The sequence below is a fragment of the Molossus molossus genome, unplaced genomic scaffold (genome assembly GCF_014108415.1).
Source record: "Molossus molossus isolate mMolMol1 unplaced genomic scaffold, mMolMol1.p scaffold_m16_p_14, whole genome shotgun sequence".
NCBI classification, from domain to species: Eukaryota; Metazoa; Chordata; class Mammalia; order Chiroptera; family Molossidae; genus Molossus; species Molossus molossus.
This window is the reverse complement of record NW_023425349.1, coordinates 65,507,498-65,521,844: the sequence shown is the minus strand read 5'-3', so window position 1 is coordinate 65,521,844 and position 14,347 is coordinate 65,507,498. Positions and strand designations below refer to the sequence as shown.

General features: G+C 42.5%; 1 pseudogene; it reads right to left on the bottom strand.

Moving 5' to 3' along the window:
* Positions 1 to 1,794: 1,794 nt before the first annotated feature.
* On the bottom strand, positions 1,795 to 8,218 carry LOC118629322 (annotated as a pseudogene).
* Between the last annotated feature and the right edge of the window lie 6,129 nt (positions 8,219 to 14,347).

The window sequence follows — 14,347 nt, the reverse complement described above, 5'->3', positions numbered from 1 at the left end:
GATAAGGTTTATCACAAAAATGAATTTAATGAATGCTGTTGAGAAAGGCCAGGAACGGAAACTTCATATATCATTGATCTTTGATTATATATTCTTTATATGCAGTGCTTCAAATATCAAAAATTAGAATGAATGGTGTGGCAGGCGTGTGGTAGAGAGGGAGAGCAGACTGGTGGAGGGAACAGCAGATTAGGCTTAGGAGAGCTGGGTTCTGGATGTGACTCTTCTGTTAATGAGCTATGTAATATTGGGCAAGTCACTTAAGTTCTTGGGCTCTGTATAACCGGAATGCACACTATTGCTGTCCCTATACTTTGGGACACTGTTACATGTAGAAATCCCCAATGGGGACTTTGTGTTCTTCAATAACTATATTTCTTCTGCTGGGTCTAAGACTGACTCATTTCAGAGTGTATAAATATCAGCTACAGTATTTTCATTCAGTGAGCTTCGCTCTGATGGTGTATAATAGGAAATGGAAATCGAATCGAGAAGCATGGATTTAATACTCTCCTGGCTCTGTGATTTTATTTATTTTTATTTTTAAAGTTAAATTAAATTTTTTTGTTAATACTCACCTGAGGGTATTTTTCCATTGATTTTAGTTGGGGGTGGGGGGCATTGATTGATTGCCTCCTCAATGACCCCGACCAGAGCCAGGGATTGAACCTGCAACCCAAGTACATGCCCTTGACCGGGAATCAAACCCTCAACCCTTTGGTCCATGATCTGAGGCTCTAACCCCTGAGCTACACCAGCCAGAGCCTGGCTCTGTGATTTTTAGATAATGCATTCAACCCTGCCTTCTTACCTGGAAAATGCAAATGGTCATACCTCCTCAGTTTCCAAGACCAAAGACAATAATGAATAAGAAAGTTCTTTGTAAGCTAAAACATTAAGCATAAAGTGTTATTATTAAAGGTTTTTGTTATAAATAAACGCTAAAAAAATCTGCAAATGTGATCTGTTCCAATAACAGGGAACTAGAGGCAAGACTAAAATAATGATTTCTGAAACAATAAATAAATAAATAAAATAATGATTTCTGTTTATCAGTTTCAACATCTTGACTCTGCCAATGAGATATGTGATAGGGTCAGGATGGTGGCTGACGTTTCTTCACCTGGCCACCTCCAACTTTTTTTGGGGGGGGGGGATAAGAGTTTGGATCACATACCTCTTCATTTTTCTCCATGTATTTACATAAATATTGGGGGCTCTTTTCTTTTTTTTCCAAAGAAATAAGTATATTGTACTTTGTGCTCTGCAAACTTGATTTAAAAAAAAGAAACAACAGAACAAAAATCATAAAATGTCTTGCACATCACGAAAGAGTCATAAATAAAACCCTACTTTATTCTCCCTCCACCTTTATCAACCTAGGTTTTTGTTTTGTTTTGTTTGCATTTTTTTGCAGGCCGTTTACCTCTCACATTAACAATAACTGGGCTCAGAGAGATGACCCCTTGTGTAGCTCAACTGCACGTCATGCAAAGCACTAGAAATGACTGTGCTTCTCAAAGCGCAGCTCCCATCACACGCAGAGCTGAAGCCTCACAACCCACTTCCCTGAGATCCCTAATAGTCACCTTGGTCCTTTCTGTCGCCGCCTCTCTCCACCTCCGGTTGCTGCTCTGCTGCTTGGAGGTCCCCCTCCTGTCCCCGGGGTGAGCTCCTCACAGAGGGCCCTGCTGTCGTCCAGGTCGTCTTCACTCACGGGCTTGGCCTTCCTCCTCTTTCTCATCTGCTTTGTGAGCTCGGCCACCCGCTCCGGCCGCTAGCCCCGTAGGGCTCCTACCCCAGGCCCTTCCTCTTCCTCCTTCCACTCTGTGATCTGCTTGCGGAATGCCTCATGACCGATCCCAGAGTCAAGCGCACAGCCGGGCTCAGGGTGTTGCATGACAATGGGGCATCCAAGGCCTCAGGGTCCCTGAAATCGTTTTGTATGGTCTTATTCATGGGGGTCCAAAATTAGCCATCGCCAGTAACCGCTCAGCCTCGGTAGCCGCGTGCGCTTTGTCCCGAACAAACACTGCCGCAGGCACTCCTCGGAGTCCGCTGGGACACCAAAAGGTGCGTCCTGGTGGCTTCTCTGCAGGAGGCCTCTGCGCGCGTTCGGTTCAGCGGCCAGGCGGCCTCCCGACCCTCGGCCGCGGGGAGTCGGAAGCAGAGACACCTTGGAGAGCTCCGCATTCCGGTGGGCTGGAGATCTCCTGGCTCACTTCAGGGGTGCCCGGCAAATCGGTCAGTGCTTCGCAGAGGAGGCCATTCAGGGCCCTCAGGCACACGTGGGATTCCTTCTTGGTTTTATCCGAGGTACTCTTAGTAAGGATTTCCAACTGGGATGGCTTGTAAGTCGAGTGAGAGCCCAAGGAAGGACCTTTGTACCAAAACGGGTTTTCTTGCCGCGGGGAACTGTGTGAGTGCGGCAGCCTAGCAGCCTAGCGGCGCCCCAGCCGCATGCGGAGTCCCAACACCGAGAGGCCACCCGGCCACCTGGCACCCCTCCCCAAGAGCGAGCGCGTGCTGCGGCCTACTTTATTCTTTTTAATTGTTGCATCGTCTTCAATAGAACAGCAATACAATAAATGCTATTAGAGATACTTAAACTGATTGATAGTTATATGTTTATTTTTAAAGTTCTGTATAATTATTTGAGAGTATTTTTGTAGGAGAGATTTATAAGAATGCATTTGATCTAGCAAATAGTTACTATATGTAATTAGGGAAATACTGCTTAATTACCTTCCAAAGGCAGAGTTTAGTTTTTCCAAATTACACTCCAGGCAACAAAACATGAAATACTCTTCCCCCCACACCTTCATCAACACTGCACATTATCAATATTTAAATTTTGGTAATCTGATAGGTGAGAAAATAACTCATTGGTTAATGTGAAGTGGAGCATATTTTCATAAATATCTTTTATATAGCCTTGCATTTCTTCTATGAATTGCCTATTCATATCCTTCATCCATTTTCTATTGCTTTGTCTCTTATTGATTTATACTATCTCTTTATATTTTATGGATTTTTATTCCTTGTTTTTTGTATGTTACAAATATTTTTTCAATCTATTACACATAATTTGTAATATTGTCATTAACATTTAAAAAAATTTTTTTAATCCTCACCCGAGGACATTTTTTCACCTTTTGTTCAGATAGAACGGGAGGGAGAGAGAGAAACATCGACATGAAAGGGACACATCGAGTGGCTGCCACCCGCATGACCTAACCAGGGCCGGGGACAAACTGCAACCAAGGTACATGCCCTTAGTGGGAACCGAACCCGGGTCTGTCTGGACCACAGGCCAATGCTCTAACCACTGAGTAAATATGGCCAGGGTTAATTTTTAATTATATTTTTCTTTATGATTTCTATAAAATGTTTCCAATGTGCTTTCCTAATATCCTAATACTTTCATTGTTTTAAGGGGTTTGTTTTGTTTTTTGTCACCTTGAATTTAATTTTGGGTATCATAGGAATTAGGAGTATAACTTAATTTCTCCCTAAGTAGATGGCCCATAAATAGCACATTATTTTAACATGATTTTGTTTAATAATCTAGTTTTTTTCATTGTTGTGAAATATAGCATTTTGTATATTAAATAACCATTGATACATGAGTCTATCTTTAGAAATCTTTATTCTATTTCATTAATTTAATTATGCATTATAATGCAGTTTTAATTATGTATCATTTCTTAAGATTGAAAAAATGTTTTCTTTCTAAATTAAGTAGTTTGTATCAACTCATTTAGGTAATTTAAATTTTTCTCCTTTATCAACTTTGTGGAATTGTATTAATGGATTTCCTGCTGTTGAACTATCCTTGCATTTCTGAGAAAAATCTATTTCATTGGGATTGTTTTCAAACAATGCTGTTTTAGATTCCTTACACTTACAATTTTTTTTCCCTCTCTAAATATAAATAAGATTGATTTCTAGTTGGAACATATTCTTTTAAGTCTTTCTCTATACATTTTCATATATGTCCTTACACATTTCAATATAAAGATTATGCTGGTTTTTCAATTGAGCTGGGAAGCTTTCATCGTTTTCTACACTTTGGAAACATTTATACATATAGAAGCTCTCTGTCCTTTTTCAGTTACATGGACCTTATCTATTTCTTTGCCTGGGCTAACTCTAATTTTAGAGAAAGATTTTTACTTCTATCATGATTATGATATTTGTAGCCACTATGTAAGTATATTTGCATAGGTTTGACCTTTTAAATTTTTTGTATATACATGCTGCTTAAGGTTTAGTGGTTTTATAACTTCCCTTGCTAGTGTATCTCTGCAAATAGCATACTATGATCTTAGTAGTTCTCTATCAATTATGTCACCAGAAAGCAGATTCACTGCAAATAACTGCAATTAATATTCAAAATTTCGGTTATTTTTATGTTTGGCAGGGAATACTTATTTTCTCTTTTATAATAGCTAATATAAAAATTTAAATATATATTTAGGGGACAGAATTAAATACTTCTGACCAAAATAGAGTCCTTTAGATTATTTAATTTAGGCTGCCATATCTCAAAGCAGTGACCATTAAGAATGATAAGATGTAAATACATATTTAAAACATAATTGTATACCTCATCCCTCCTTTTTAAATTACAGAAGCAATAATTTGACAAAATAGAAAATACTAAAAAAAAAAAAAAGAAGAAGAAAATAAGTTAAGTCAACCCAAATTCACCACCCAGAGGAAAATACATTACTGTATAGTCTGCCAGAAATTTTGTGCAAATTTACCCATAAATATATTGGAAAAAAGTGTTCATTTCATATGTATGGGTGTGTATTTGTAACCTGCACTTTTCATTTACCATTATGAACATTTTTCCACGTAAATAGGTCAGTAAATAGAGACCTGCCTCATAATAGCCACACAGTATTCCATTGTGTGAGTCACTACAATTTATATAGTCATACTCTTATTACTGGACACTGACATTGTTTCTAAATTTTCACACTTTAAACATACTGAGACAAAATAATTTGAAGCAGTTTTTCTTAAATATTTGGGTGCTAATTATATAATGGATCTGTGTGAATGGAGATACTTTCAGGGTATGAAGAGCTCTGAGTCATGAGTTCAGCTGATGCCATTTATTTTACTTTATGCTTTGAAACTTCCATTTTATGACCAAAAAACACCCACCCAAGCTGACAGCAGTCTACTCCCTGTGTATAGAATCTGCAGATGAACTTGAAGTAGGACAGACTTACGGCCCATGTTGCTCCCTGTCCCCAGTTCCCTATCCTACATTCTCTTATTGTATCTAGTATCTTCTGGCCTTATTTTTTATGTAATTTTTTTCTTATAAATTACAAGATAAAAATTTTATTTTTTAATTTTTTGGTACGTGCCCTTAGCGGAAACCAAACCCGGGACTCTCTGGTCTGCAGGCTGACGCTCCAACCGCTGAGCCAAACTGGCCAGGGCAAGATAAAAATTTTAAAGCAGAGGTTTGGTATACTCAGAGCATTAGCAAACAAATAATTGCATGTTCACCATGTAGGGCTACTAATAATGGGGCAGGTATCTAATATTTATTGAGTGCTTTCTCTGTGCTAGATCTTTTATATTCATTATTTTATTCAATTTTTATACTGTCTCTGCAAAGTTAACATCCTAGATGAGGAAAATTAGTTCCAGAGAAGTTCCAGAACTTAACCAAGATCAAACCTAGTGAGTAACAGAGTCAGGTTGGAACTCAGGGCTGTTTGGCTTCAAGCCTTCTTGCTGTGGATAAAGCACAGTCTCTGATCTCAAGGAATTCACTGAATTGTGGCATTCAGAAGCTGTGTCCTAATCTAATTCACTGGCATGCACATGTCTGTCCCCTGCCTGTTTACCCCTTCCTAGTTTTGAGGGTGAAACCCAGATAGTTCCTTACAAGTGAATGCAGCTCTTAAGCAAGACTCGAACTGAAATGATTACAATGAAAACGTTATGCATGAACAAAATATGCACAGGCAGAAACTGCATGTTGCAGCAGATGATGCATTCCTAGGACATAGGCTTTGTCAAGAATTACAAACAAAATTAAAAAAAAATCAGCCAAGCACATGTGGTCACCAAATATTTAATGATGAGAAGAAAAAGAAAAAGAACAATTTACTCACTTCCCTCCAACGCTGGAAAGGATCAGGGCTGAGGTGAGGCTAGGAACTAATCAGTAACCTTGATTGATTGTCTGAAAAGGTCAGTTAATTTTAATACATTGGGAAACACCCTTAGTACATGACAATAGCAACCTTGCCTCAGAAAATGTGCTTAAATACATTTTAATTGTTTTGTAAAGCACGACCTCTGGTTCAGATGCCTTTGGCTGGATTTTCTGCCCAGGAAGCTGGAGACAGTCCCTGCTGAGCTCTCTGGAGAAGTAAACGTCTTAGGGTCTGTTCCCCACACTTCTGTTTCTTTACCTCCTCAGACCTTTCTGCTCGAAGGAAATGGCAACGTGGAGCTTGAACAACAGATGCCTTCCAAGCAGCTGTTCAAGTTCAATTTGAAAAGCAAATACAGGATTATAGTTAGAGAAATTTTTTTTTCTCAAAAGAGAAATAAATAAGTACACCAAAATCTATGCTGTGGTGGAAAGAGCACCAAACTCAGGGTTAGAAGTTTCAGTTTCATGTTCTCCTCTTAGTAATCACACGAACGTGGGCCGGTGTCTTAACCTGTCTGGACCTCAGGTTGTTTATCCAAGCACAGTGAAAAAATATTTGCCCCACCTACCACTTCAGATTGCTAATGACAATGCAATTAAATACCATATGTGAAAGCCATCTGTGAAATGTTGAATGCTACATAAATTTGTTATTATTGTTAGAGTGGATATTATTATTAGCCTCACAATGCCCGATATAACTCGGTACTTGGTTACAACTTGTTTCTGTTGTTTCAGTAACATTCCCATAGCAAAGGGCTGTAGTTTTAGAGTCCTGTGGGTTCTGGCTGGCACAGTATGTGAACCTGTGGAAAAATGATGCCTGATATGTGAAAAGAGGAATGTGAGAAATTCATGGGCTGCTCACCTCCAGCCCAAATTTATCGTTTCCACGCAGCTGGTTAGAGTCTCTCTGAACCTGGGACCGTTATGTGTCAACACGTAAGAACAGAAGACAAGAAATATGGTTCCTCAAAGTTAAGGTTAGCGTTCAGAACTGACAAACACCAACAAATCCAAAGTAAGGATGACGAAGCATATTTCAGTTGGTGTGCAGTCTCTAGAGGACTAGAGTGTGTTTGGAGTATGAGGCTGGGGATTAAAAGGCCTCTTGTCACAGTGAGGGGGGCTCGGAGGCACTGCCTGGCCATCCGTCTGTAAGATGACGTCCAGGGCGCAAGCAGAAGGTTCTCAGGCCTTGTGTATCTTCTGCCTTGTTTTGCTCTCCACAGTCTACTGAAGGGTTAGCCAGGAACACTTGATGGAGAATTTGTTCCCTGAAGCTGTTTCTGAAATTCCACAGAATAAGAATACAACCTGTCCAGGTGGCAGATGAGTTCCTGGGCTTGGGCCCAAGTAAGGTCCATATATTAAGAGAAAGGCCAGACTAGTGTGGTCCCAGGGCAGCTCGGGGTTCACGCTGAATGTCTGGGAAATGTCAGTCTACAGTCTGTGCTTTTAAATTAAATTCTTGGCCTACTCTGCCTGCCGCTTTCTTCTTCCCTTCCGATGCATTCCTCTTTTCCTCATCCTTACACATTTTCTTCTTCAGAACCTCCCTCCTCGTCTCTCCTTTTCGAACGTCCCCCACGTAGGAGGCGCACAGCCTTGTGCAGGGTTAACTGCTTTGTGCTGCGTTTTCCTTTCTGTAAAACGAGAGGACTGATGGAGATTATTTAACTGTTGGTTCCCTCTCCTCCCTTTTTCTGTCCTCTCCCCATCTGACCTTCAAAATCATTTTCCTTGTCCTTTCCCTTCTTTCTTCCCTCCCCGCGCCCCGCCTGTCCCTCTCTTCCTGACATTCAAAGCCATCTCCCACCAGCTTAGCTTTATGCTTCCAGTAAGTCATCTTGGGACATTCCGTTTTCTCAGCTAACCACCTTTCCTCTGCTCCTGGGCTTGAAGTGTGGCTGTGACCAGCAAGGCGTTCAGAGTCAATCCCAGGACTTCATTCCTCTTTCCTCTCAGACCCCTGTTGCTCAAGCCCAGGCGACGACAACTGCATCTGGTGGCACTTTCTCTCATCGTTGAACATAAATGAAATAGGAGGTTGGTTGGAAGTCTTGCAAAGCACAAACATTATGTGACATGACACATTCAGCAGAGGTCTTTCCTTTATGAAAAATAGCCTTTGAGACCCTTTGACGCCTGACACCGGACCTCAGGGCCGCCCTCACAGCTTTCTCCGTGTCGGGTCAGCAGAGCCGACAACGTGGACCGTGTGCGTGTCGCCTGGGAACAGGAGGACTGATTTCCTTCCAATGATTCTGATCTTTAGCGAGGTATTCTGTGCCAGGAATAGTATAACCTTGAATTGGTCAATGCAGCTTTTTGAGTAGAGCTGGTTTGGACGACTCAGCCCTGTTTATTCTGTGCTCCCGCCACCGGCCAGGTGCTGACCTGGGGAACGAGGGTGGAGAGGCATCTGCTTCACCTCAACAGCTCCCGACCTGGTGGGAGAGAAAGCAGTACTCAGGGCAAACCAAGGATTTGGGGGACATGTGAGTGTTGGTCAACACCTGTCCCAGCCTGGGGGCAGGACTTCCCAAGGAGAAGCACCTGACTTGAACCCTAAGGTGAATGAGGAGAAGTTGGCTTTGAGATGGTACCGGGCAGGGGAGAGGCTTTTCCAGCCGGAAGGAGCAGCCTGTTCCAAGGCCAGGATGTGGGGGAGTGTGGTGCACGTGGGGTTCAGGTGGTGCCATGCGACAAGGTTGGTGAGTATGGAGGCAGGGGAAGGCAGGAAGGACAACGAGAGAGGGGAAAGGCGACCGACCGGCAGGCTTTGATTGTCAGCGAAGGCATTTGGATACTTCTCTGTAGCCATCAGGAGGTTTTGAAGGACCGTTGAGCAGGGAGAAAACACGAACACATGTGTTGCTTTAAAAAGCTCACGCCTCACGTCAGTGGAATCAAAGGAGAGCACCGGACACAGGAACAGGGGGCTAGAGGTTCTCGCCCTGGCTGCTGTGGAGCGCGCATTGCCTCCGTGCCACCCACGGACTCTGATCTAATTGGTCTGGGATGGAGCCTGGGCTTTGGAATTTTTAAGAGCTTCCCAGCGTATTCTAATTGGCAGCCCAGGCTGAGGAGCACTGAGTTAAAAGGTGGAGAAATGGAGATGACCAAAGGACCGTGCGGTGTGTCCGGGTGGGCTGGACCGTGCCCCAGAGCTTCTTGAAAAAAGCAATAGTTTTTCTCCTAGAATGGTTAGGAGGTCAGGGCCTGTACTTGATGACCAACTACAGGTGGGTTCTCAAGGGACTGTCATGAGGAAGTAGTAAGCCTATGAATTCATCAGTACCAAGCCTGAGATGTTCATTGATGGGAAGTAGCAGAAGCTCAAGAATTAACTGATTGGTGACAACAGGGTGTGAGTGGAAATGGTATCATTTATTTAGAGCCCGAGTTATTTCTGACTCAGCCTACATACACATAGAACCACTTAACTCTCCCCCCTCACTTTTTCCTAAATTTCACTTTTAATTTTCTTTCTCAAGTTGATTGAGATTGGACAGGAAAACGCTAAATAAACTGCATTGAAAGTTTTATATCTAGCCTGTACCAACTATGGCTAAGTTGTGAACAATGACAACCACACACAAAAAAGAAGCATTTATTTGAAACTTGAAAAGAAGTTTATTCAGTTTCTTGCTTTAGTTTTCCCGTGCATTGTTTTCCACGGGGAGCTCAGGGCCATAGCGCAATCACCGTGCACACTTCCCCGTTTCTGCTTCGCCCTTCTAAGAACCACTCAGCCCGGGAACACGGAGCGCTGGGCAGGCCGGTCCCTGGCCTTAACCCCTCCGCGCAGAGGGCTCTCCTGGCTGCAGCAGCCGCTCTGCTGGGAGCGCCGTGCTCCGCAGGCCCCTGTGTCTGCCGAGAGCCTGTGCCTCAGGGGTTAAACGCAGTTTGCAATTTCAAAAAATGCCCGATTTGTTGAAAGAGGCTCCTGCAGAAGAACGTGAGTCTGAAACGGTTTGCAACATCTGAGAAGGTGGGAGTGCTCGCTCAGAGCCCTCGAAAAATCGGACCGGGGCCGGGATCAGGGAAAGACGCTGTTGCGGTTTCTGTGACTCTCATCAACTTATAAGCCTTCCTGTTGAAATTCCTGACAGTACCTTTGACAGCATGTTATTATCTTACAATAAAATCTGTCCCCAGCCCCCTAGTCCTGCTGCTCCCCCATTTTCTGAAAAAGGTGTTGAACAGTTCACTGTGGGGGGATGGAGAGTTCAAAAGCAGTCTCCAGGTTCCTGGTGGCTTGGCTCTCGGGCTAGGAGGGGATCGAACTCCCTAATTTTTTTTTTTTTTTCATTTTCACTGGAGTTGAATTAACAACAGCAAGAAAACGCCTCCAGGTTTACAGTTGTATGGCTTATTGCGTATATATCCTATAAAACAGAGAACCATATGGAGAATTCCGCTTTCTTGGCTTTTTGTGTGTGTACCAGGAAGTAGTAAAATGTTTTGAGGTGCTATTAAGTCTTTAAGTTACAAAATCAAGATTCCACCTTAAAATTTTTCCATACTGTACATTGCTGCATAGCCTGGGGTGCTGACTCCCCGCCAAATATCTATCAGAGAGTGATTTATGATATATGATACGCTCCCCAGCCCAAGTGGAGACTGTGTCGGTGAAACCTGAGAAAGGGGAGGACTTACTCTCTCAAAACCATGATGACTGGTTTCTGTTTGGCTTTTCTGAGAACATACAGTACAAAACGGGCCCCATTTTACAGCACCAAAACTTATGTAAGAAACAAAGCACAATTAGGTTCAAAAGCTTACTTTCTCCTTGCCCTTTGTTAGGGGCTGTTTCCACTCGGAGTGACTGACTTCTCTTCTCCCCCTTTCTGTCCCTCCTGCCCTCCCCACCTTCCCTCCCATTGTTGCTAATCTGCTCGGAAATAAGACCAAACTGCTCTGGCCGTTAAAATGTTTTCAAATGAAATCTCAGCTCTCTGTGTTAAATATTTCATGTGCTTTCCATTCTGCTATGACTAAGAATATATTGTGATTCCTGGTGTTTTCCGTTCGGCAAAGGTTTCCTTCACAGCTGTGAAGAGTACATCTCCTCTATGGTTTTTAGGCCACTTTGGAGTTAGTTCCTTAGATAAAGCAACATGGACAAAAAAAAAAAAAAAAAAAAAGGCAGCCATTTTCCTTTCATACTGAAACCTCTTTGGCCTCTAACTGGATATTCTAATTAACTGCAGTTTAAGGACAGCACCATTGTTTTTTGGCTTTGAAAAGTACTGCCAGTGATATTGCTACAGGTTGTTTTACTGGTCTGTCTGTAAATGCTGAGGATTGTTGTTGGTATTACTGTAGACTGTTTGTTTTCCAAATATAAAAGAAAGCTAGAAAGCCATGGTCCCTGAAGAAAATTTGATTTGGAAAATACAGAAGGGAACAGTTAAGACAATGTACAATAACCCACTTCGTTTCCCAAGTTACTTACATCGTTACTATTTTTCAATGGCATTTCACATATACTTTGAAAATGTGATTTCTAATGGCTCCCTAATTTATGATAATATCATCATATGCTTAAGTGTTTCCTTATTATAGGACGTTTATGGTATTTCCTTGTTTAATGGCAGGGTCCTTATAAATCACAATGGGATAAACAACTCTGACTACGGGGCTTCGGCCATATTTCCATTTACTTCCTGAGGACAGATATTGAATGATTGGCATTACTAAGTAAAAACTTAAAAATCTCTTTGAGCCCGGTTGGTGTGGCTCAGAGGTTGAGCGTTGACCCATGTACCATGAGGTTGCTGGTTTGATTCCTGGTCAGGGCACATGCCCAGGCAGTGGGCCAAATCCCCAGTGGTGGGGGGGCGGCCAGTTCTCTCTCATCGATGTTTCCATCTCTCTCTTCCTTTCCCTTCCTCTCTCTCTAAAATCAATAAAGAAAAAAAATTTTAAAAATCTCTGAATAATCTTGCTACAATTCCCACGTTGGTTTAGAAAGTGTATACTATTACTACTACTACTGTGAGCTGATGGCTGTTTTTAAAAATTTTGCTCATTTAATATATATAAAATGATAACATTAATGGTAATCAGCATTATTTTCATTATTAAACCCAACTGGCACATTTTTCTCTTGTATATAGTACACTAATTTTGAACATTTAGTAAGCTTTCCGCCAAACCCCACATTCTATTTATTAGAGATTTCTCTCGAAAACTCTCAGACTATATATTTCCTTGTGATAACCTGGGAATTAATTTTCTCTTCAAGCAGCTGAGTACTGTATGGAAATCTGGCCAGAACTTGAATACTTGTTTCCACAACGTTTGGTATCTTACGCTCCCAAGTGCTTGTAACTCAGACCTTCCCCAGGTACGCCCAGGGCCCGCCCCTCCGCAAATCCTGCTTTCTGGTGACATTCCTCCACAGGCGCGTTAGTGTCCTAGGGATCACAGGAGCACAGCTTTGTGTCCCTGATTCTGTCCATGAACTGTAACCCATTTGACAAATGATTCTTGAATTCAGGAGGCTTTTGATAATGCATTTTGGGACCATCTTGGTATGGCTTATCCACAGGCTGTTCCCGCTGAAGGCCTCTGTGACATCGGCAATACCCCAGGACTACTGCCAGACCCTCCCTAACGCTGCTGGGCTGGAAGCAGCAGCTGGCGCCACTCTTGGCCCTGCCTCTCAGATCCCCCTACTTTTCTGTTTTCTAAGTAACCATTTATTGAGCACCTCTTGTATGCCAGGCACCTTTTATACTTGATCTCATTTAATCTTCACTACTGTCCAGTGGAGTTTTTGTAATGACCCATTTTCATAGGCAAAAATAACCTCAGAGGGATTAGGTCAATTCCCCAGAGAAACAAAGATTGTAAGTAGTAGCTGGTAAATACACAGAGATTCAGAATTCCTGTTGAGGAATTATATAGAAGCTGTAGGAATAACATGCCAAGGGCTCTCAAGTAAAGTACTGAGTGTCTCCGGAAGACATTGGGGGATCTCTTCATTAATAACATGTAGAACATATATCAGAGTGTTTTCAAGTCATTTTTCAAACTTCATTGCTTCATATGTAATCATTAGAGTCTCAAACATTCCATAGAACACATACAAACTCTGAAAGGATTGCAGAATTTTTTCCGGAGACTTCAGGCTATTGGGCTTACCCTCCAACTTTGGATGAGCACCTTGAGTTTCTATGGATATGTGTCTTACAAATTATTTTGCTTTGTGGCTTAGTAGCAGGCCTTCACCTGCTGAGAGGTGCATGTGCCCATCAAAGCAAGGGCTGACCGTTTGTGGAAGCGGACGGTGAAATATGCTAAAGGTGCTGTAAGGACAGGATTTTGGTGTCCATTCTCGGAAACCTGTGTTTCAACTTCCCCGAGTCTCAGGATTTTAAAGATCAGGCTTCCTAGCCTCTTCAGCTTCTGCCAGCTGAGATAACCTGTTGCTATTTTTGAATATAAAGAGACCTTATTAGGCATAAAAAGAACTGCCCAAGGGTTTTCCCCCCTCTCTCATTTTGGTGTTTGGATTGCTAGCGGAAGTCTTGAGCTTTGAAACTTGGGAGGCAGAGCTTGCAAACAAACATCCTGTGGACAAAATTGTTGGCCCAGCACTCAGTGTTCCAGGATGATTGACAGGAAGCAGGGTGTGTGCTGAGCTGGGAGGATGGACACTCTGAGCACGGAGGCTTCCAGTTCCCCCAAACAATAGCCGGTCTCCCAGGGAGTCTCACACATTCTTTTTCCCATTTGCTGGCTAGAAGTTTGAATGGTTGTTTGTGGTGGGTGGTAGGGAGGATAAGGGCTGGGCAGGAGGTGAGAAGAACCCTGGTACTCAACCCAGCAATTACAAATAGAAATTCCAAACCTTTTGATAATGCTTGTATGTGAGGGATAGGACGTGTAGATATGCAGAGATCTGGGATGATGGCTTGGAGCAGACAGTGGTGAAAAAGGAGCCATCCAAAGAAATGATGACAGTCAAAGCCAGCACTCAGCGGAGCTGGGCTGCAGTCAGGCGGTGGTGCGGGAGCCATCAGGGATGGTTACAGGAGGTAAAATAAAATTCACAAGGAGAAGGAAACAAACATTTTCAAAGCCCAGCTATGTGCCAGATGTTCGCATGTTTCTGCATTTGGTCCTAATGCAAGTTTT